Genomic DNA, 22,496 nt, shown 5'->3' on the forward strand with positions numbered 1-22,496 from the left:
TCAGCAACTGCTAGATCCTTGGACTTCCATTCACAGCTACTACTGAACCATTGTTGGGATTTGGACTGCAGACTGTAAGTCATCAATAAATTCCTTGACTATATAGAGACTATCTGCAAGTTCTGTGACTCTAGAGAACCCTGACTAATACAGACTCTGAAATCAAAAGATGAAGAATCACCACTCCTTTCATCAATCTCTCTTCAATGTATCTGTAGCATAAGAATTTGGCATTTTATTCCATTGCTTCTTTAAATTGTATTTTTCTAAGACTTCTCATATCTGAGATAATGTATCTGGTACTGATTTTTCTTCCATTGATTTCTCATCCTGCTTTACAATCAGTTAAAGTGGAAGACTTCAACGCTATAATATGCCAGTTTTAAGTACTTAAACTACCATACACAAAACAACAGTTTGGGTGACACAGCTGATGGATCTAGCTCCAAATTTACTTTTAGACCCCGCTTCCTCAATATATCTGGTACCAAGGGTTGTACTGTGTTCCTGCAGATATAGACTTACAGAGAAATTTAGGATGTGAGAATTTTATTTAATCATGCTCACAGAAAGCAAAGGTGATGGGAGGGTGAGATTAAAGCAGAATAAGAAGCGAATCTTCAAGATGCAGTATTCTTTTTATCTGAGTCAGGAGAAAGCTGTAGCTTTAGGATGACTATAGTAGGTACTTTCCCCACATAACTGACATCAATCAAACTTAAGGGAGGAGGGTTTACCTGGCTCATAGTTTTAAGCTCCAGTTATCATAGTATGGGAGGCAGGTGGAAGAAGTGAGAGGTTGTTGTTGATGCTGCTGCATCCAGACTTAGGAAGCAGACACTGATGCTGAGTGAAGCAGAGTGCTGATGCTCGGATGACGTTTTCCTTCCTAGCTCGTGTTGGGCTCCACCAGGCTTTGGAATTGTACCATGGAAACTCAGAATGGCTTTCCATGTCTTAAGTGATTTTTATTTTATTTATTTTAATTGAAAGTATAATTTAATGTAATATATTCTGATTACAGTATTCCCTCCTTCAACTCCACTTCACCATCCACCTGAATTAACACCTGTTTTTCTCTCTCATTAGGACACAAACAGGCATATAATAATTAATGATGATAATGATGATGATAAAATTATATAAGTTAAAACAAGCAAAGTAGAATAGAATAAAAAATAGAAGAAAAGACCCAAGAAAAAGTGTTTAGTATATGAGTATGTGTATGTATTTATGTATATATATATATATCTATATATATATATATATATAGTATATACCTATTCCATAAAAGCACAAAACACACAAACACAGAAACCATAACATATACATACACAGAGCCTGTAAGGAAAACAAATAGCCCTGACAAAACATTGTGAGACAAAGAGCCCTCAAAATTGCCTTGGAGTTTGTTTCGTAAGAGGATATGAATGTTTAACACAACCACTGCTACACAGAACAAAGGTAAATGTAATGAAAATTTTGAAACCTTTGAAGAATAAGAATATTATTACTCTCTGTTCACACTGAATACATTTCATTTGGCTATAGAAAGCTACTGTGGATGCATTTATTGCCTCTGTATTTTAAAACACTGCCAAATTATATTCATTCTAACGGCAAGAATGCAGCCACTGAAATAACCCTAAATAATCCTGGCCTCCTGGAATTCTCATGGTCTTGCTGCCTCCTTCAGAGTGGGTTCGATCTCTATTAATTGCTAATGGGTGCAGTATGACAAAAAGGTGCAGTAGTGTTCTAGACACTTAGAACCAGACTGGCTTCTAGTTTTTATAGCGATTCTTTCTCTTGGCTAGCAATCAAATGCTACAATTTCAGCTGTGTTTTGAGAGGCACAAAATAGAAGAAATTGATTTCTCCAGGTTACAGTAGTAAGGACTAAAAGCCAGACAGCTATCAAAAGAGTNAGGCAAGAGNCATCTCTTCCACATACAGAACCTGATCCTTGAGGCGACTGAAGCTTTAGTGATCCCAGGAATAAGTCAGCAGGGTTCACCTCCATCATTCCCAGATTGCTCATCAACAGAAGCTGTGTGCCAATAGCCACTGGTTACTGAAATCTCCTAATTGGTAACACATGACTATGTTCTGTGAAGACCATGCTGAAAAATTTATCCCTTGAACAGAGATCTTGAGAGATGGGAATCTCAGAGGAAGAGGCTCTGCCATCACCAATGGATTGCCATCANCTATAATAAGAGCTGTGGCTTTGAACTCCATTTCTTGCCTTCTGTCAATCCCTTCACACGTGTTTGTATACTCTCATAGTTCATGTGTGCTGCCACAGCCAAAACACTCCCACCAACATACCTGCACAGTGATGGGAGCTTTCCAAGTCTTCCAAACAAAAATAAATGAATGTATTTTCTAATAGACAAAGACACATACCTGACTCTCAGCTTTTCTAGCAAGACAGTATACTTACTTTGTTGTTATTTTGATTCAGTATCATTCACATAAAACTGTTTTCCAGATTTTTTTTTCTCTAATTGGGAGATTTTGTTTCATTTCTAATGTTAATTATCTACTGATATTGACATGTATATGTTTTTATATATACAATATTGAACATATATTGGATTTTTAAGACATATTTAATTTAGAAATTGTCTTAGAGTGATTTCATTTTAGTTTTATTTCTTTGGAAGTTAATAACCGGCCTACTTTAAAGAGATATTGGTGTGTATATGTGTGTGTTTACATGGAAATGTGCGAATCCTTAGAACCCAGATGAGCCAACAGACCCTCTGAAGGTAGACTTAAAGGTGGCTGTGAGTCCCCTTAGGTGGGTATGGGGAAATAAACTTGGTTCCTCTGCAAGAACAGCCTGTACTGTTAAGCACAAAGCCATCTCTCCAGCCAGATTAATTCTTGTTTTTTTTAACCACTAAGATTTTGTGGGTAAAGAACTTAAAAAGAATGAGTCATGGTTGATTCTTCTTCTTCATTTGCAGTTAGCTATGGCGGCAAGTTTGCAGGCACCTCAAATCATCAAACTGTAACTACACTGCACAACTATCACTGGACAATCTTATTTCAAATTTGTTTTTCTGCAAAAGGACCCTAGGGTCATATGAAAGGTGGCTTAGATGAAGCTGTCAAGAATGATACCTTCTTAACTTCAAGGATTCAGGGGTGTTAATAGTCTTACTTAGCCATAAAGATGGATGTTCTAGTTGACAAGATGAGAACTAGATAGCTTTATATATTACTATAATTCACTCAAGTTAAACCATCCATGGCTTTTCAAAAAAAAAATGGTGACATTATATAGACACTATAGTGGCTAATAAACTTTATACTATTTTTCAATTTCCTGGTTTTAGATGAACTTTTGTGTCCTATTCTGATGAATATATGAAGCCTCTGTCCTTTTCAAATATAAGTCTACATATTTCTTGGATTTCTAAGTATTTATCATTCATTGCATGGCTAAGTAGTCAGTTATCATGTATTGTGTACTTACGATCTAAAATATTAGACATCTCCCATCTCATTTTCTTTGATCTGGGAAATTGGAGTTCTTCCCTGAAAAATTACTTACTTTCTTTTAAGAAAGGTTTAAGAGAAAAGTACATGGGTGTTGCATGGTTATTTCCAGACTGTCACTTAAAAAGTCTCAATTACTTTCCCCACTGTGTATATATATGTACTTGCATATACATCTGTGCATCTTTGTATGTGCATCTGTGTATGTGTGCTCCAGTGTGTATGTGTAGACATTCATGTACATGTGATGTTTAGGTTCTAGGGCAACACTCTGGTGGTATCTCTCATTTTTAGATCAGAGGTCATTTAACTGGAAATCACCAGATATAGTAAAATGGTTGCCCAGAAATCCCAGGGGTATATGATCTTCACCTTCCCTGTATGGCAGTGGAATTACAAGAGCTTGTCATAAAAGCTTGAATTGTTTTTCATTTATTCTCAAGCTTGAATTCTGAGAATTTAACTCAGGTCTTTGTGCTTTATTGACTGAACTATCTTCCCAGACCTCTGTCATTTAATTCTGAAATCCCCAATATTTATCCAACATGACATTGTTTTTTAAATGAGTGTAATTCTTGTATACTCAAATCTATAACTTTCTTTACATTTATTATCTTATTTAAAATTTATTTATTTATTATATGTAAGTACACTGTAGTTGTCTTCAGACACACCAGAAGAGGGCGTCAGATCTCACTACGGATGGTTGTGAGCCACCATGTGGTTGCTGGGATTTGAACTCAGCACCTTTGGAAGAGCAGTCAGTGCTCTTAACTGCTGAGCCACCTCACCAGCCCTTATTATCTTATTTAAAATTATGATTTTGATATCCATTCTTTGTTTAAGATGTATAATCCCTTCAGGTTCAGAATTTCCTACCATTCATCTCTAGGATTATATGAAATATCAATTTTGCCTATTCTTGTTTTTAACTGTGGTAACAGGAATTAGATCAAAAAGATATAAATATGAGTCAATAACTGACTAGATTGTAATAATGAATATATATATCTTAACAATCTTCTGAGTGACTCATTTACATGACATTTGTATAATAGAAAAAATATACATTTAGTTTTCATATGTAAATACTTTTTACAGCCTATGAAAATTTTTTTCCCTCAAGGATTTCTTGATCAATTGTTTTTGAAAGATGGTGTTTTTTTATACCTCCAATATGATCCTCTGGTATACGGATGTAGTTTATTTACATTGAAAGCATGAGATTAACAAATTGTAATATAAATTTTATTTTTAAAGGACTCAAAAAGAGAGTATATTGGAAAGGATAAAGGAAGAGCAGCATTGAAATTACTAGATAATATGGGATTATAACACCCAAGGTTACTCTTGTGATTAAGGCCAAGAGACACTAAAGTGGGCAAGTTTCTGACTTTAGACTGGAGGCCACAATACACATCATCCTTGTGTATTGGAACCCAAGTCTCCTCCTTGATCTAACCATCTTAAAGCTTCAATGTTACCTATATGTGGCCATTTTCATAATAAGAAATCCTTTTTGATTTAGACTGTAATGCAAAGTGAGAACTAAGTGCCTAAGGGAACAGATGTTTCCAATAGCACCTGCTATTACCATCCTGTCAAAACAATATGGCCACCAGTCTGCCAAAGCTGATGGAGATAGCCAAGTGCCAAAAATGACTCCATGTATCCTAGTAATATCTTCCAAATCTCTTTGAATCTTTGAAAGACTGCAATAAAGGTCTCATTCCTTTGGTTAAGAGTTGTCACACAGGGACAACAATTATGTCTTAACTGTTTACTGAAAGAGTTTCTCTCTGATGACTTAGTGCTAACCTCTGTGACACTTCTGGAAGTCTAACATCCAGCGTCTTGGCAGATGCGTTGGACGACTGTTGTTTGCCCACACAGTCTGTTCTCCTCAGCACTCCTTTCATAGAACCTTCCAGGAATCCCTCAGCTATAAAGGACTTTTAGACTTCTCTCTGCACTCTGCCCCTTCTCCTTCTCTCCAGTGCACACTGACAGGTAACATCAGATCTGCTAATGCACTGCTTTCATTTAACTTCTGAGAACTTTTAAGGAAATCAGCAATACAAAATCCTCTACATCACAACATGGAAAAACAAAACAAACAAAAAAAACAATTTCCGGTATGACCAACTTGATAAAAAAAAAATTGGCATTTGAAAGTATTTACATGAAATCAAACAAATAATAAATTGCAAAAACTCCAAAAGGACAAATTTATAGCTAATTTTGTCGGAATTATTTAATATCCATTTTGGCATCCTTACTGGGAATTCAAATAGACTTAATTGCCTAATGTAATTTTGTTTATAAACTATTATTTCCTGGCTTTGCAGAACACTTAAATCTAGCAAGTAACATTCTTTATCATAAAAATACTACATACTATATAAAAATGTAAAACCATTAGATCAGTAAACTGTGTAAAACTCAAAGGAAAGTTTCTCATAGTTAAACCTTGCTTTTAAAAGATTGGGCTAGGGGAACACACTGTCTTTGGTTGGCTCATTTAGAAGTCGTAGTGTACTGTTTGAAATTGTGATCTTTTTCTCAGCTGACACTTGAAGAGAACATTTAAATAGGCACTAGCTAAACAGGAATATTTTTCCCTAGGTAAAAAGAATCATCACTCTTGTTATCTCATAAGAGTTCATCTGCTGCTTTCAGCTGCGATGAGAACTCGACCTTCTTTCCTGAGAGTGCCATCTGCCTCCAAAGGAGGCTGTTCCTCTCACACAGAGCAGACCTGCGAGAATCAAATGATCAATCATCCTCATATTGTGGTGCTGGGGACACTTAATTTTCTCCTGTAATTTGTCATTGTGAGGAGCACAAGATTTGTCTGAATTTGTGTCAAAGGTTATTGACTGAATTGCCACCTCATCTTTTCAGCCCATTTATAAATACAGGCATGTTTGGGCAGAGGCTAATGGCTTCATGGAGGGAATGAGCTTGTCCAAGTTAGGCCAATGCTACGTGGTAGAAATAGTTGTTGGTTCACTCATTTCTCGTGGCAGCATTTATTTAGAGGTTAGCCAGTAACTCTGACTTCTTTGTCCTGTATTTTTTCAATTTTAATGAACATTAAAAATAAGCACAACCCTCTTCTATTTCTTATTAAATCCTATATTGTGATATTATATTCTTTAGATTTTAAATCATGACCATATGAGCATAAACATCTGTTTTCCACAAACTGAAAAGTAAAGATGTTTAATTTCTATTCTTTTTCTATGATTTGTTTTTGTTTTTTATTTTCATTTAATTAGTGTGTGTGTTAGTCTTTCTATATGCATACATATTTAATTACTTCTTGAATTACATATTTCCCTATGGGAAATATTTTGACTAGTGAGGAAATCTACAGACCGATGGAGTTCGCATCTCTGATCTTTGAGAGAATACTATAAATGACCTGTCAACAGTGTCTTTGTAAAGCATGTTAGAGAGCCAAGAGAGGTTGGATAGAAGTATACATTAATTATTCAAGACTAAAATAGAAGCAATATTTTAATAAAACACCTGGGGAATTAGAAAATAGATAAATTGCTTTTGATTTTTCTCCATTTCGGCTAAGGTCAGATAAATAATTCATTTCCATTTTTCATCCAAGAACATGCTACTGAAGGTTTTCCATGTGGGAGACAGCAACATTTTAACCCTCTGCCTGCAATTTAGAGCTTTTATCAGTTTTGATTAATATCAGAAGCTACACCCATAACGTCTCTGTGACATGACAACCCAAATGTGAGCTGAAAAAGGATGACACCAATGCACATGCCAAACAGAATTAGAAAAAGCCCACGAGGGCTCATTACTACAAAAGAACCACAAGTAACAGAAAACCAGGAGCTAAAGAGGTGGTCTTCCTCAGAGAAGCACATATTAGTTGGTGTTAGGTGACAAATGGACAGCCCTGAAAACAAGCACACAGACGAAGACAAGTAATGCATGGACTAAACAGGTTATACTTCGGAACTGGCATTATCATACCTGTATGCATGTGATAACAACTGATGAAAAACAGAGTCCATGTGTTTGAAGGTAGACAGGTAGGTTTTGTTTTTGTTTTTGTTGTTCTTGTTTGTTTGTTTGTTTGTTTTGAGTTTTCGAGACAGGGTTTCTCTGCATAGCCCTGGCTGTCCTGGAACTCACTTTGTAGACCAGGCTGGCCTAGAACTCAGAAATCCTCCTGCCTCTGCCTCCCGAGTGCTGGGATTAAAGGCATGTGCCACCACGCCTGGTGCAACAGGTCGGTTTTATAAGAGGATTTGGAGGGAGGCAATGGAGTATTATTTAATTATAATTAAATAGTACTTTTAAATGCTTTCAAAACCTTTCAAACCATGTTCTGAATATTTATACATTTTCCTCTGAGTGGAGTCTTAACTTGGGAGGTGCACCTATAGATAAGAATATTGCGATGCTTTCATATCAAGCGCCCAAGTGAATGCTGCCTAGATCTTTAACATGTTCCTACTGTCTTCTTTCCACCGTCAAATGCTCTAAGCCACAGAGACCAAACATTAGACCAGAAGTAATGCAAATGTGTACTGCAGTTCAGACTTTACGTTGGTGATCAGACCTCCAGACTTCCTACATTTATTAGACTATCCTTCCTATTTTATTCAGCTCTTCTAGACATCATACTTAAACTCAGTCACATCTCCTGCAGTTTTCCTGAATAATGTAATAACAAAATTTTATCTGTAAACCACATCGAGAGCAATACCTATATTAGGAAATTTCAGAAAAAAAATGTTGAAATCATTTCATTTTAGAAGTCATCCTTGAAATAGAAACCCTGACTAAGACATACATATAGCCTCCCCCAACCTTCTGTAACCTGCTGTTGCTCTTCTCCAAGACTCCATTACCACTGCTGCTGCTGCTGAGAGGCTGAACCTGTCTTTCTGAGATAGGTGACAACCTGTGGAATTGGCGACCTAATGCTAACAGCTCTGACAGATTAGTGCTAACAACTTAGCAACAAAGCATCCAGAAGCCTGGTGTGGGGGGAGATGGGCTTTCCCCCTTTATAAGCACAGACTGCTAGTAAACATTGGGCCTTGATCAGAAAAATAAATAAATAAATAAATAAATAAAAACAAAACATACTCCTTTGTGTTCCAGTATAAGAGCCTCAAGCATATGAATATTAGACAAATCCCTGTGATAAAATAACTTGAATTTGTTATAAAATTATGTTGTTTGATTTTTCTGTTACCTTCATTGTTATTAACTTTATTAATTATAAATGTATTAATGAAAATTGATAGATTGTCCTATTTATATTTACTTAGTGATCCAGACCTTCAATATATCAAGCACATATATGTTGATGATTTCTAATAAAAATTTTCATTTGATCACTGAAAAAAAAAAAAAAAGAAGTCATCCTTGAAGGGCTAGAAATGGACTCAGGTCTTAGCATATGTGGTTTAGTTAATCTGCTCAGAGGAAAGTGAATTCCTTACATAGAGAAAATGCAACATTAAACAGAGGTAGTGGGGAATGGGGAGGAACATATATGAGACTCATGAACTTACATACTTAAATAGAATTAATTGTCAGTTTATCACAATTATTGGACCTATGCCTAGAGGGTAGAGAACAAAACACTGGGTTCTAAATAAGCATGAAAAAGAAAACCCTCTTCTCATTTGATTATTTTTTGTCTTTTTCATGAGGGTTTGTCAAATATTTTGAATATTGTGTTGCATGTATTTTAAGACATATATAGTGTGATTTATCAAAAAAAATTGCTAAAGACATTATTATGCATTTGAGTGTCTTCCAGTTTAAATGTTCACCTAGCTCTCAACAAGAAGGAAAGTGGGAGACAAACAGATTTTCTAATTTAAGTGCTGAGTCCTACATGGCCTGGAAGGATGGTGTGACATGGCTTCCCACATTTGAAAAAGAGCCAGAAGGATGTGGGCCTCCATGAATGCTGATGCTTGCTGTGGATGGGGAGCTTGTCTGTATAATAATGTTCATAATTTACTTTATCTTCTTCCTTTGGGAGATGTCCTCTCTGCCAAGGTCAATGACTCCATTATAATCAGAAACAGCAGGAGTCCGTGTCTCAGCAAAATGGTAAACAATGTGATCTTCAGGACAGCCCTTAAGGCTTAGAAAAGAACTCTGAAAACACCAGTTCAAGAATATATAATTTCTTAACTATGAAAGTATAAGGATGCAATATGAATTATATGATGGGCTTTGCAGGCCTAAAAGAATAGAGGCAGCAACACTATGAACCATCTTGTCAGAAAGATATCAAGGAAGGATATAAACAGATTTGAGAAGTGGTGATCACAGGGCAAGATCCCACCCAGCTAAGTTTATTGTTTGTGCTTACAATGGCTCAAGGTCAGCCTGGGGCAGAAGTAGTTCAGACTCAGGCTTGGTGACAATAGGGATCTCAGAGTGAAATCTGTGCTAGCTTATTGTCTGTTCTTACAAAAGAAGGCAGATCTCTGTTTTGCCATGTATTTTTTTGTTGTTGTTGTTTTTGTTTTTGTGTTTTTAGTTTTTTTTTTCTTGCTTATTTTTTCTAACAATCTAGGGGCTTAGGTCATAAAATTCTGATTTGTGGTATAATCTAAAGGGAACCTGGAGTAAGTGACTAAATTGATATGTAAATGAAAGACTCCAGGCTTTGGCCTACAAGAGAGAACAACCCAGAGAGAACTGCCTGGAGAAAATATTTTTAGCTAGATTTTATTTTTCTACATGCAGATAACTCTACATGCCTATACTGCTTGGAATTATGCTTTTCCTAAATGTGACTAGTTCCTGAGTAAAATTTGATTTTATTGTCATGACTACTGTAGATTTGCTACTCTCTGGGCCTAGTTTTCTTTGACAATAGATGCAAACAACAGGCCTTAGCAGGGCTAGAGAAACAGTCATGTTTTAATTCAGTTCTGAGGATTTCCAGGCGGAGAACCAAGGCTTCAGTGCATTTGAGTCTGGCTGTGAGCTGAAACAAGGTATGTAATGCTAGCTAAGCTTCAAGTGGATGGCTATGTAAATATTTGGTATTTGATTAGACAACTCTATCAGAACAGATTACAGAACACTTGTTTTTAGTCCAATTTAAGATGCCACACATTTTGTGTAATAGCATTTGATATTTATTCTACTTTATTATTCAACTCATGAATATCTGTACTTTCATGGGAGATGGAAAGGTTAATTGAATAAAGAAAATTGGGCTTCAGGCAAAGATTCTAGACAGTTCCTGATCTCTTAATACACAATGCTCATGGTCTCAGGGGAAGTTTTGAAAGAAAAGGGCATTGCTGCATGTAAATGTTCAGAGTTAGTTCATCCAGGGAACTTCTCTTTGAATTAGTTCCTTAGCCATTATTTTTTGCTTTGGTGTGCATAAAAAAAGAATCTAAAAGTCATGTACAAGCTTAGCTAAAAAAAATTAAAGAGGTGCATGCCATATGAAATAGGGTTTATTGAAAGAATTTTAAAATTAGAGCTATATAAGTGGAAGGAATTCAGTCATTACTCTTTGATAAACAATCACAATACATTCTCATTTTGTGATATTTCTTTAATGTCATATGTATCTATCTACTATGAAAGAAACAATAGATATGTATGCTTTCAGAGCCATTTATTTTGTAACACACATATTGTTTCAAATTTCAATCACTAATCAGATGATTAAATTTTAGGTGACTTGACATAAAACATAGAGAATACATCACTGAATATTGGAGATACTTAGTAATCAAGATGATAAGAAAAAGAAAGAAATTGCTGATAAGGTAAATAGTATTTTCTGAGTCACTTTATCAAGAGAAAAGTGAGTGTAATATTGGAAGACTTCAATTAATATAACAAATGTTATATTCTAAAAATAGGATTCAATATTTATTAAAAATAGATTTTCTTCTATAAAAGAGAGATATATGTTATCTTTAGAGTCTGAAAATCTCTTAATAATCTAAAATGACTTTCATCACATGCCTCTTATAATTTAAAGAATTTTATTAGAGACATAACTAGGCTAATTTTATATATACCTTTATAGACTTAATAATTCTACAAATGAGACACAGGTATACTTGACACAGGAAGTAACTATAGCTTCTGAGAAGGTATATTGGCTGCTAAGCCAGGAATGTATGCAGATAAAGGAAATAGATAATCATTCTTGCACAAAGGAGTGAGAGTTTTCCAATGATTCACATATGACAGTTTTTAAAAATTGTGATGGATGAGGCTATGGGCGGCAATGGAAATCGTCTGAGGTCATGTCAATGAAAATACTGAGTAGATTATTTCCTTTGCTTGACTTAACAGAAGGAAATTGCTTGCCTAAGGAAACACTTCACTGCTCAGGTAAGATAGAGACATAGTCTTCAAAGAAATTCCAGTTGTTCAACCTAAGAAAAGAGGAGAGCTCTGTTCATATGAACTATGAGTCTCGTCAGGGCTTACATGATGTAGCATGGAGTGCTTGATTGTGAGTTAAGACACTTGACTCAGGTTTTTCCATTGAAACATATTAAAGAATACTTGATCACACCATGAACCCCAAGATTATATTATTTAGTGGGGAAAAAAAGCTTTTCTAGTTGTGGTGTGGCTCAGCACTAGCACAAACCTTTGATCTAAGAGTGTTTTTTTTTTTTTTTGTACACAGGATTAAATAAAGCCAACTCTAGGTCAAGAGGCAGAGTAAGCAACCATTTAACAAGGAGAGAACAGAGAAAAAAATCCATGAAGAGTAAGAGGGAGTCAGTGGGGCAGATAGAGAGAAGCACAGGGAGAAGAAAGGAGGAATGTTTAGTTTGAGAGGTTTTTGAGACAGCACGGAGAAGGAGAGCTTCCGTTATCCTTTTGGGACATTGGGTAAGGAGGAAGCTCAACTGGGTACATTCTCTGCCTCTCCCAGTCTTTATTGTCTAAATGAAAAGATTGAGATTTTCTAAAAACCAATAGCATACTATTTACTTCTGTGCTTGTACTGGTTTTCTAAGTATCAGTTTGCTCATAAGGAAAATGAAGAGGAATATCTTTGATTGTTCATTGGTTAATATGAAGATCATTATAAACTATATGTATTTGGTTTTCTAGTTTAGGAAGATCTTGGAGAGAGGAGCTTAAAGAACATATATGGAAATGACAATGAGGGAAAAGTTAGTTAACCTGTGTAGATCATTGACACTGTGTGTATGTGCTGAAATAATAGGTAGGCTCCAACAGTATTTACTACTATTATTTGTTAGTATTTTACCTTTTTAGGGTATAATTACAACATTTGCAATTCCATTTTATCTTTCCAAACCATTCTGTATACTCTTTCTTATTGTCTTTCAGAATCATGGCCTCTTTTTAATTAATTATTATTGCATGTAAATATGTATATGTCTATGTCTTAGTTAGGTTTCCCTTGCTGAGAACAGACACCATCCCCAAAGCAACTCTTATAAAGAACAATGTTTAATTGGGCCCGGCTTACAGGTTCAGAGGTTCAATCCATTATCATCAAGGAGGGAAACATGGTAGCCTCTAGGCAGGCTTGGTGCTGGAGAAGGAGCTAAGAGTTCTACAGTTTTTTATTTATTTTTTTTATTTTTTTAATTTTTTCTGGAATCAGGAAAAGACTGGCTTCCAGGCACCTAGGAAAAAATATCTTAAAACCCACCTTCACAGTGACACTCTTCCTCCAAAAAAGTCCACACCTCTTATAGTGGCACACCCTAGCCAAGCATATTCAAACCACCATAGTATATTTACTTATATCTCTAAATATAACCTTCTCAGTTTGAATAATGTTACTCTCATGCATGTTTGCACAGCTGACCATTTGGTAGAAGACAACTAATCAGTACATCTTTTCCTTGGGAAGATTGTTTTTCAATTCTCAGCATTCTTTAGTTTCTAGTAGCTCTTTGCTGAGGTCGGAGGTCTTATGGACTTTTTCCAATTCACTGTGGCACGTCTCTTGGTGTCATCCTTGTTCAGCTCACATTTGCACAGTCATGTTGGTGAGACTTTATGGGTGTAGCTACTGATTACCAGGAGACACACTCTCCCAGCAAACTCCTAATCTTTTTGATCTTAAAATCTTTCCACAATGTTCCTTGAACTTTAGATGTGAGAGAATTTTGTAGATGTGTCCATTCGGACAGGAATACACAACTCTGCATTGTTATTGGTCATGGTTTTCTGTATTCACCTCGGTCTATTGCAAAACAAACAATTAATAATAAGGGATGAATACTACACTGGTGTGTGGGTATGAGGACAAATGTTTAGATTGTTGTTAGGAAATGCCTTTGTTTAATAAAATAGTGTTTGTAAGTTCCTCATTACCCATGTCTTCACACCCATGGAAGGAGTTACAGAGACAAAGTTTGGAGCTGAGACAAAAAGATGGACCATCCAGAAACTGCCCCACCCAGGGGTCCATCCCATAATCAGCCACCAAACGCAGACACTATTGCATACTCCAGCAAGATTTTGCTGAAAGGACCCTGATATGGCTATCTCTTGTGAGGCTATGCCAGTGCCTGGCAAACACAGAAGTGGATGCTCACAGTCAGCTATTGGATAGAACACAGGGTCCCCAAGAGAGGAGCTAGAGAAAGTACCCAAGGAGCTGAAGGGGTCTGCAACCCTATAGGTAGAACAACAATATGAACTAACCAGTATGCCCAGAGCTCATGTCTCTAGCTGCATATGTAGCAGAAGATGGCCTAATTGGCCAGCATTGGGAAGAGAGGCCCCTTGGCAAACTTTATATGCCCCAGTACAGGGGAATACCAGGGCCAAGAAAGGACTCTCATGTAGCTATCTCTTGTGAGGCTATGCCAGTGCCTGGCAAACACAGAAGTGGATCCTCACAGTCAGCTATTGGATGGAACACAGGGCCCCCAAGAGAGGAGCTAGAGAAAGTACCCAAGGAGCTGAAGTGGTCTGCAACCCTATAGGTGGAACAAAAATATGAACTAACCAGTACCCCCAGAGGTCGTGTCTCTAGCTGCATATGTAGCAGAAGATGGCCTAGTCAGCCATCATTGGGAAGAGAGGCCCCTTGGCAAACTTTATATGCCCCAGTACAGGGGAATACTGGGGCCAAGATGTGGGAGTGGATGGGTAGGAAAGCAGGGAGGGGAGGGTCTAGGGGACTCTGGGGATAGCATTTGAAATGTAAATGAAGTAAATACCTAATAAAAATTGAAGAAAAAGACCAGTTAAATAGCTGTTGGTTAACATCAAGGTATGTGATTAGGGTTATAATACATTGCTGGTCATTGATGAGATTCATAGGTGCTATAGAACTGTTTGCTCTTTCTCTACTTGGACAATGATAGCACATTCTGGTACCAAAAAACATAGACCTCAAGGAGGAGATCTACAAATCAAAAGTAAAGTTTGCATAAATACTATCTTTTCATACCTCTGGGTACATTATAGAAAAGAAGTATATAAATTGTCATAATATTATAGTTCATATTCCCCTTATAATTCATATTCACATTCTTCCTTTTACTCCCTTATTTTTTTAATTACTCTGATCATCAGCTTGCATGTTATTGAAAATCTCAGTAGTATACTGCCATCTAATTTTCTTTGGAAATTGCAAAAGATTTGGTCTGTAAAGAACATAGATCATTTTCTAGCACATATCAGAGTTACCTACAAGGGATATATCTTTGATTAATAACTCTGAAAATGTACAGAACATTTACTTTGTGCCAGGTACTATTTATTATTAGCTCACTTTCACATTAACCATGAAATAAACTTATTTTTATTACATCTATCTCATATGTGAGGAATCCAATGTACATAGCAAGTAATTTGTTCAGGTTCACACAGTCAGTGCTGGAGTGAGGTTCCAAAGTTAAGCCATAGGATTCAAGAACAGCAGAATTTTCTAGTGTAAACTGTCATGCAACATTGCTTAAAAGTGGAGATGTTGAAAAACATTATAAAGCATCCAACATATTCAGTAGCCTGTCTAAGATAGTGAGGATTTGCCCAGAGCATAGGGCTTAGCATATTGTCAATAAGATGAAGGCATCCATAGAAACTAGAACATCTCTTTGTAGCCTAATTCCATCAAGATATGTATAATAGCCTAAGTGGAGTAGGAAGGCGGTCTCGTCATTTTCAGCACACCAGATTAGAAGGAGATTTTTCTGAAATAAATCGGTCACACACATAGAAATACTGAATGATAGAAATACTGAATGATGATCTTATACAGTTTACTCACATATGTGACATAAAATGTCAATGAGTTCTGGAGATGTAACGTATATTGAAAAATTGCCAAGTTAGTTTATCTTAAATCCTATTAACCTCTCCTGAAAGTTACTTATAAGCTGATATTGATGCTAATTAGCTTAATTTGATTGTTGCATTAAGTATATCTTAACCAAGATATTATTTTGTTCAATGTACATATATAAATTCAGACAATTTTCTTGACAAGTAAATCTTAACCTAACTAAGAGATGTAGATAGTCTTTGAATTGAAAACAAACTGTATGTTTTAAGAGGGATTCCTGGAAAAAGAAAAATTTAAAGAAAATCAGTGTCAAAAAACAAAGAAAAAGGCAAGGACCTTTTTATTGTGTCTGTGGGGCAATAAGGAACAAGTTCATTTCTCATTCTGCAGTAGTGTGGCTGTATTGTAGTGACACATGGCTGGTTGTGGTGATACACATGGATAGGATATGCTACAGAGGTAGGGCAGAGGCATCACAAGAATGTCATATAGATTCATCACTATTTTTATTTGGTAAGATTTTCCGAACCAAAGTGGAGATGTTAGTTTCCACTCTTTCTTTCATGTAGATCTCTTAGATCTCTGAAGAAAACTAATACTGAAGTAGTTTGAATGAAGAAGGTATGATTACATTTATCTCCAGGGATACTTTCTGTTTAAATATGTGCTGAGGTTTCTTATCTGAAGTAAAACACACCACTCGAGACATGATGAAGTACAATATCTGTGGATAATTCCAGATGGGAAGGCAGAACTGGTGGCAAAGTGTTAAGATGGATTTCCCCTGCTTATCAGAAGACCTTGAAATCAGGCCTCACAGAGCCAGCTGGCTGACAGCCTGCTACCCAAAGAAAAAGTCCAAATGGCACAATTATCTGCTAGGTCAGTCTAAAATTCTAGCCATTTTTGAAATTAATAGAGCATGAAGAATGGTTGACAAAATCTGCAATAAGAAAATATTTTTTTTGGCCATAAGTAATAAAAGAAATAATCTAAAATTTCCCTTCTCTATCATGACTATTTAATGGAAGTTAAGGGAACAAAAGCCTGAGAATTGGGAACTGAGTTAATTCTTCTCTGATAATTTGTCTAGTGAAAATAAAATGCCTATATCTTCAAAACATGTTCATTATTTTATATTATTCTTGTGATAAAATGGCACTTATTAACTTTTATTAATTTCTTTGAGCTTTGAATTTTGATTGATTTTGTGTGTGTGTGTGTGTGTGTGTGTGTGTGTGTGTGTGTGTGTGTGTTATGAGTCCTATCTGACTGCTTCTACTAGTTCCTTAAACTTGTTTCTTGGAATGACAGGACTGTGCTCTAACATTTTTTTTCCTGGATGAGGTTCTATTAACACACCAGGAAGAGAAGTAGCATGTTTACAATGTCTATGGTCATTTGAGAATGCCTGATAAGCAGCAGGCCCTAAGATAAAATTATACAAGTACACCAGAATCATCAAAGGTAAACGACTTCACTTAAAAGTTAGAATTTAAAATATGTATTGTTTTTTATTCATCCTACAACACTACAAACTATGATATCCTTAGTTAACACTTTAGAATGTTATTTATTCCTACAGAGCTGTAATAAATCAGTAAAAAGTTGCTCCAGGGGCTGGTGAGATGGCTCAGTGGGTAAGAGCACCTGACTGCTCTTCCAAAGGTCCAGAGTTCAAATCCCAGCGACCACATGGTGTCTCATAACCATCTGTAACAAGATCTGACGTCCTCTTCTGGAGTGTCTGAAGACAGCTACAGTGTACTTACATATAATAAATAAATAAATCTTAAAAAAAAAAAAAAGTTGCTCCAGAGAGTAGACTCTTTTCATTGGAACTGACTGCAAGATGTACAGGACACTGTAGGTTTGCAACTTTCTTGAGTTGTCACCCATGCTGTGATGGTTTATTTGGTGACACAGTTGCTTTTAGGTCATTCATGCTAACGTAAGTTACTCCAAAAAGCTCACTGTGAGTCATTTGTCAGGGTTCTGTAGAGTCACGGAACTTATGGGTAGTCTCTATATAGTAAGGGAATTTATTGATGACATACAGTCTGTAGTCCAGCTACCAACAATGGTCAGCAGCAGCTGTGAATGAAAGTCCAAGGATCTAGCAGTTACTTAGTCCCACAAGGCAAGCAGGCGAAGAAAAGAAACTCTTTAATCTTCCCTCTTAAACTTCAGAAGCCAGGTCTCCATCCTCTGCACTGTTCTCAACATTATCGTCCAAGCTCCTACAGAACATCCTACTGAGCTCTTAACATCCAATGGCTCTTCTAGCCCTAAGTTCCAAAGTCCTTCCACAGTCCTCCACAAAACAATGGTCAGTTTGTCACAGGAATAACCTACTCTGGTACCAATTTGTCTTAGTCAGGGTTGCTATTCCTGCACAAACATCATGATCAAGAAGCAAGTTGGGAAGGAAAGAGTTTATTCAGATTACACTTCCACATTGCTGTTCATCACCAAAGGAAGTCAGGACTGGAATTCAAGTAGGTCAGGAAGCAGGAGCTGATGCAGAAGCCATGGAGGAATGTTACTTACTGGCTTCCTTCTCATGGCTTGCTCAACTTGCTTTCTTATAGATTCCAACACTACCAGCCCAGGGATGGCACCACCCACAATGGGCCTTCCTCCCACCCTTGATCACTGAGAAAATGCCTTACATCTGGATATCATGGAGGCATTTCCTCAAGGGAGACTCCTTTCTCTGTGATAACTCCAGCTTGTGTCAAGTTGACACACAAAACAAGCCAACACAATCCACAATGATAGATTTGGGTGTAAATATTTGTTTGGTGTACTATCTGGGGTAAAGGGTTGTTAGATTATGCCACTTCTGAAAAAAAGTCCCACAAGCTGAGGAACCTTGAATAAATCTCATAGATAACTAACTTTGTCCTACCATAATTGACCAAGCAGGTAAAATCTAATTAGGTAAAAGCTGGAAGAAGCTGAGGATGGGGGTGACCCTATAGGAATACCAGCAGTCTCAGCTAACTTGGACCCACAAGATAACTCAGACACTGAGCCACCAACCAGGCAGCATATACTAGCTGATATGAGGCCCCCGACACATATTCAGCCAGTGAATGCCTAGTCTGGACTAAGTGGGAAAAGATGTATTTAACTCTCAAGAGACCTGGGGTCCCAGGGAGTGGGGAGGTTTGGTGAGGTGGGTGTGAGGGGTGGGGCCATCCTCTTGGAGATGGGGATAAGATATGGGATAAGGAACAGTCAGAGGGCAGATGAGGAGGGGGATAAAGACTGGACTGTAAAAAAAGATTAAATAATAATAATGATAATGATAATGATAATAATAAAATCTAGCTAAGATGCTGTTCTGTGGTATTCTATACTAGTAGATAGGTTAATATGTATTTATGAGAAAATATGATAAATCAAAACTTAGGTTTTTTTCTATTCTATTTTTAACAGGACTTTTTGGCCAGCCTATGCAGATCTTGTTTATTGGACCCAGGATCTGAGGCCCTGAAAAAAATGGGGCAAGCTGCAGTCTAATGCTGTAGACTACCTTTTTCCAGTTTCAGTGTATGTTAATACACAAATGTAACAAAGAAAGCAATGATCCAAGGAAAGCTTAGCTCAGAAAAACATAAAAAATACGTGATCAGAAAAACATTTAAATATACATCTCTAAACACATAATAAATATTTACAGAGCCGCCCTTTCTCAGAACTTTCTCATAACAACAATTGATGCACAAGCACCTGGAAAGCACTCTAACACCATAGATTACATCTGGGGAAGCACAAAAGCAAGGCAGAAGGCCATATGCTGATTCAGGATACACTGGCCAGATTGGGTTCAATAGCTGTATTCTTAACATCCATCAAGAATAAATATGTCTTATGAAATGAGTGTAAATATTTGTCACAGGAAGTGTGAAATTATATCCAAGAGCAATTCAGGGAACAGAATGCACCCAAAGTAAAAGGCCTTCTGTCTTTTTTTTCATGGGGACTCTCTCACAGATCCCCAAGACATTGTTTAATGTGTGTCATTTTTTTGACCGTGTTCCAATAGGAGGATGGTCAAATTATTCCTGAAGTACTTTTAGCTCCCTAGACCTGAGAATGATTATTCTTATAGAACAGATCCCTAAGTAATGCACTACTAAGGTTGTCTTTAATATTTTCTGACATTAAAGATATCCATGTGAGCATGGACATTCCCTGACAAGACAAATATTGGTGAAGAACCACATATGCAAAGTATACACATGGGTAAAGAATCACTTCTCATTTGTTGTATAACATCAGGTAAGTGTCACATTGTACAGATTTTGAGGTGATTTAAGCAAAACTTAAGCTACCATGGCTGGCCCTGTGGCATGATTGCCATACCTTTTTTTAACAACATAAAGCTACATTATAGATAGAATACCATATGGTAAATCTTTGTGGAGTGATTGTATTCCAAGAGGCATCAAAGTATTTGGGGTGGGAGGGTACTGCATGAGAGTATATATAAGTCTTGTGTCCATATATATGTATCTTCCATTAAAAAATAGATAATGAAAACTATAGCTTTGATAGCCACCAGGATCATTAAGAGTTTATAATTTTATTTCAGCAATACTATATTATCTTAGACTTAATAACATCCTTCACTCCAGGCTGTTTCTGGCAGTTTTATAATATATAGCAAATTAGATTCTGCCTGAAGATCTTATGGAGTAATCATCTAGGTCTGATATTTGTATGTCTGGACTGGAGTAAGCTTTTTGAACAAGATTCCATCCTGAGATTCTTTTCATATGTGTTTAGGGTGAGGGAGAGAGAAGTGTACTTTTTAAAAGTTTCCTTGTTGATGAAAGCAGCCATTGACTGCTCATAAATTTTTGAGAAATGGTAGTGCAAATGTACTTAGAGTGATTTATAAATTGACGGAAAGAGCTACCTTATTTAGAGAAAAAAATTTTATATGCACATTTATCACACATACTTAGCTTTCAAGAGACACTAGTTGCCTACAGATCTTAGTTCCCAAATCTCTAAAGTTTAAAAAGACCATTATCCAAGTTTTGAAAAATCCAAATCAAGTGGATTAAATCAATTCTAAATTGGATTTTTATAAAGCTGGAGAACCAGAGCCCCATCTGTCTATGAATTTCCACAGAATTTATTTAAGCCTGATGAGTTAGAGCTTGCTTCAAAGCCAGTGGAAGCATCACATAAAGTTCAAGTTTATAGCAGTGAGGCTAATGTGAGGCACTATATCTTTTTTTGGCAAATTTCATCATCCATTGCTGGGTAGTGATATATATATATATATATATATATATATATATATATATATATATATATATGAAGAGAGGCATGGGAAAATTTTCATTTCATACTTAAATATGATTTTTTTTTTAAAAAAAATACATGATTATTTCCTTAAACATTTCAGAAGTTTCTATCTTTCTGAAATAGATCTGCTATTACTTTACTTGGTGTCACTGGGACCTTGCAGCATAAATTTGTACCTGTAGATATGCTTGAAGTAGTATGGAAGAGAATGTGATCATGATTAGGGATTCCAGGCACTGATAACACCCAAGTGGTCCTGAGGGATTTGCTCAAGTTCACTGACATTTTTCTTCACAGGGGAATTTGACTAAAGAGTATAATGTTTTTATTATCACACAGTTCTGAGGCTGACATAAAAATAGTGCATCAGGAGAGTTGACAAATAGAAACTACAAAATCCATATGCCTTTTTAATATGTAGTTTCAAAGTTTTCCATTACAATGTTAGCATCTGCTTTTAAATTTTTTTATTAAAATATTCCCTATATTCATATCATATGTATATTTTACAGTTCCCTATCTTCCCAAAGAACCAGCTCTCTGATACGTTGTTTTTTGTCTTTGTATTTATTTATTTATTTGGTTTGTTATTTTGTCTTTGTTTCATTAATCACATTTCTGCAGAGAGACAGAACTCATAATCTTTATTTCTGCCTTAAAATATAGTTATATATACAGCAAAATTTAGCATTATTGAATGTATTAACTTCTAAGTGCAATCTAGGTATGCCGGGTCTATAGATTTTTTTTATTGCAGTGGGTTTGATTACCACCTTTATTAAACTGAAAATTAAGAAACAGTATCTAATTAAAAGTTTAAATAATATCAACTTTATTTTGGTCTCTTCAATGCAAAATCTAGCTCGTAGCCCTTCTCCAAACTTACATAGAGTACATGAATATAATTTTTTGATATGACTTTTTGATGAAAGTCAATATAGTCATCATTTCATTGTTTAAAAAAATCTGGATGAAAAAGTGCAGCCAAATTATATTGAGAGAAATTGCAAATCAAACTCAGTCAAGCAGTTTGTTTGAAAAGGTTGTTTCATTGGTGAGTTTTCCTGGATAGGAGCAGCAACTGATTTTATATTAGGTAAATGTGATAAGAAATGACATCATGCTTGCTTCCAGTTCTTCTGTGCAAGCTGGTTCCTTGGGTTAGCTTTCTTCCAAAGGTTGATTTTGGCAGTGAGAACATGGTCACCAGTGGGGCATCTAATGCAAAGTCTGAAGCATATATATCATCAGTATAAAGTAAACCCACTAATTCATCAAATTATATATCTTCATACCAATTTCTATCCAGTTACTCAAAAGCTTACTTCCAAAAAAACACTTAAGCTTAAGGAATAACAATTGTTAGATTTGACTC

The sequence above is a fragment of the Mus pahari genome, chromosome 13 (genome assembly GCF_900095145.1).
Source record: "Mus pahari chromosome 13, PAHARI_EIJ_v1.1, whole genome shotgun sequence".
Lineage (NCBI taxonomy): Eukaryota > Metazoa > Chordata > Mammalia > Rodentia > Muridae > Mus > Mus pahari.